We start from the raw sequence: 3,961 nt of genomic DNA, 5'->3' as shown, positions 1-3,961 counted from the left end.
TATGTCACAAACAAATCAACGTTAACCTTCAGGCGGAATATATGAAGGATAAGATAGTTTTATCGTTAAACTTTTGACTACTGCGTCCGTTAATTGACTTTTACCTTTAATATAAGAATGAAAAACTTCCGATATCTATCAACGTTTTGTATGTATGTTATGGTTCTTAAACAAGGAATTTTACGACGGAAATACGATTATAGGTACACAATCTTGCGGGTTGTTTTGATGTACACGCTGTATGCGCATCTCAACAATTGTTTGAACATCCGCTATTCGCTTTATACTCTATTTAAAGGATATCCCAGCTGTCCGGATACAGCACTTTATACCGGGAACCGCCCCTGTTCCTCACGCGAGGCCAGACAGTTATTTCATTTTGACTGACATTTTATAACGTGAACATTATTCCCAATAATATCGGATTTTGGTCTGACGCCGTCGGGGATTGAATCCAAGACTCGTTATACCCAAACGGTATCGTACAAATATTTTCCTTTCCAAACCTGCATGCTTATACTTTGATTTTAACCTTTTGGTTGCCGAGATCCAAATCGTTTGGCCGTATGTATCTCATAAACTTCGTGTTATACAAAATATGAAAATTTCATTGAGTCGTTGTTTGAATAATGTCATTTAGGAACGTTTCCTACACATATCCTACAAATATAAATCTGGCGCTAAAACATAGAATAACTTCGTTTTGTCTAAATTTACAGAATAATAATATATCCAGTTGAATGAAACTTGTGCTGCTTGCTGAATGAGTCATGTACTAGGACTAAAGGTACCATAGCATAAGGAAAGTCCATCAATGATGGAGAACCTAAAATAATACTCTACAATATTTGATATGTAGCTAAGTGCATATGGTGCAGGACTTCTTCTACCTACTTTCATGACATTCGTTTAAATAACATTTTTTACGCATATTTGTCTGATGTTTTGCGGTTGTCTATTTTGAACATTTCCCAAAATCTTCAAGTCCAAAACACACTTGAGATGCACATGTTGCATTAAAATTAAAAAACAACAGCATTGTATATTAACATAATTATTTGCTGGTCCTTCGGGATCATTATTTATGTCATGGTTGTTGTTGTATTTTAAACAGAATACTGCTCAGCCGGTGCTTGGGATCTTTGACAGTGTTGCAGTTCCTTTTGTTGTCCCAAAACATTTTAGTACTGAGCTACTTTCAATCTATTACACCAAAAGTACAAGAACGCTTTCATTTTCTGATAATTTATTAATAATTTTTAATCCGTTATATCGTGTATCCGAAGTTTAATCTGGGTCCCGACGACTTCGGATAAACGATGTTTAAATGTACATAAAAAATAGGTTCAAGTGAAGTGTTATATATCGGAATATAGCTATCGTGTAAAACATCATATACTGATTTAATTTAAAGGGACTCGTTTATGTTATAAAATGCACATTTTGTGTGACGAAATAAAGCGAGGCAAATCATAAGGAGTGTTAAAAACTAAGATTCCAAAAGCTGGAACCCTTCAGCAAATGTTGATATTTGGTAAATATCTTTTTGAAGACCACATTTTTTATTAGTGTTAATAACGTTATTAACGATTTTGGTGAGCTTTATTGGTTAATTGATACGTGATGTCATCAATGTATATTTAAAGTTCAAAATATCCATCGACTGGGGACCTAATGGTTTAAGCTCTGGTTTTCTTTGTTTGTTCTTAACCCTTACCTGCGTGGGTTGAAACCCAATAGAGTACAATAATGATAAAATAAGCGCTTTAGGGTGCGTTCCCAATAAAAATCCTGGTCCAAAAATATGAGCAAGTAACTTTAAATTTCATTTGTGAATATCAGGATAGTTTTGCGTATTATATTTAATAAAAATTGCAATTTTGGAAGCATCTAAACAAAGTTCATAAGGAATAAGTGATATCAATAATCAATATGATACATATTGCTTTCTAGGATATTCTTGGTTTAAGATGAGAATACGTCCGAAGCAAGGGTGGGTCTATATGTCCATGTTAGTAGTTTAAAAATTCAAACAACAAACACAGGGTTCTTCAATATCTCTATATTCAACAATAGCAAATGTAAATATAATATCGGAGCGTCCTGAAAATATAAATATTAACAATCATAAGATAATGAATAATGACATGTTTATAAGTTTAGCTGTTTTAACATCGAAAACAGTCTAATATCTGATATGATTTAATCGTTTGCAGTGGCAGATATAATTAAATGGCTTAAGTATACAAAACATTGACATTGAACTAACTGGTTGGAATCAAACACACAGGACTACTCCCTCGTACTCCCATGGTGACTTCTGTTATCCATGCGTGTTACCAACTGTAACCAAACCCACATATATTAGTATATGGAAAGAGGCTAAGAAAATGATATGGAACTGCCATTCCGATTTAAATGCAAAATCTGGTGATGTCGTGAAATTACATGACACAACTAAATACATGCAGCTGAATAAGATAATAATCATTCCAATACAATGCTAAGCCCAGACAGACACAATAGACAACAACTGCAAATCAATACTAACCATCAGAACACCAGATTCCAATTAAAAACAAGTTTTCTTAAACAAAGTAAAACCAACATGTATGTAGACTTCAACTGTGCACGGCAATCAAACAAGCTTGAGATTTCCCGCTTCTTTTTTACAAAGGCAAGGGAGAGAAATCTGATTTACTCACTGCATTATCTCATTACAGGTTTATCTCTCTTAGACTGTAATTTCACTTGACTACACACAGTTTCTATGAATTAGTTATGTCGGAATGTGTCTGTCAGAAATCATCGTCAGGTGTAATATCGAGTTTAATCGAGTCAAAAAGTAGATAACTTTGCCAAATGTGAGTCGACTTTAATAATGGGTAATGTAGAGTCAAAATAGCGGTCAAAAGGCAACTAGGTCAAATAACTGAAAGCGCATATTTTATACCCAACTGGTATTCAATTTAATTAAAGAATATCTAAATTGAATCAGGGTCAAAGTTTGGTTTTTAGTTATATCAGGCTACATCTTTTTGACCAGGTTAAATGATTGAAAGTCTAAATACAGTTAACGAACAGGATATTGCGATCTTCCGGTCACACTATGTGACTATGAAACATATTTACCTTCATTGTACGTATAAGATAAATGACATGAAGCAAAATCTTAATGATTATGATGGACAGAGTGAGCGTAGCGAACGAGCTGATTTTCAGTCAGAAAAGTATTACTTCAGGTCATCTTACTGACTGGGACTTGTTTTGTTTAACTAAGCACAATCAGAGACACGCCTTTCTCTTGTAAAACGAAAATACCGTTGCATCCATCTATTTTTATGAGCAACATTCAAATAGCTGACGTTACAACTCACAAGCATTTGGAGACTCACACTTTCCAACTAATGCGCATGACATGACCATATCCAGAACCGCCAAAAAGAATGCCTGGCAGCGTATCTACTAAATGCGATCCTTAAAATGCGTCCTAGATCGGGATGCTTTACACGACATTAATAAGACCTTTGTTAGAATATGCAGACAATGTCTAGAATAATCTTACTTAAGCTGACGAAGACGACCCAGAGAAGGTACAACAAATAGCGGCTCGAATTATCTCCGGAGCAACACGACTTGTCTCCTTATTAAACTTGTACACTGAAACGGGACTTGAATCTTTAAAAGAAAGAAGGCGGAACATAAACTAACAATGTTCTACAAGATTTGCGACTCTCTTAAACCTCTTACAACTTTCAACATTTATTCCATCCCGAGTTGGAAATATAAACTCGTTCAATCTTAAAAGCTATATTAACGTTCGGAATATTGCATGTAAATATCAGTTCTTATCTACCTCTTTCTTGCAATCTACGATTTATTCTTGGAACGCTCTAGCAGAAGATGTTCGTTCTTCTCCATCGTTGAATTCTTTCAAGTTTTACCTTAACAAGAATAGAAC

This window comes from Mya arenaria, chromosome 3, assembly GCF_026914265.1.
Source record: "Mya arenaria isolate MELC-2E11 chromosome 3, ASM2691426v1".
NCBI classification, from domain to species: Eukaryota; Metazoa; Mollusca; class Bivalvia; order Myida; family Myidae; genus Mya; species Mya arenaria.
Note: the sequence above shows the minus strand (reverse complement) of the source record.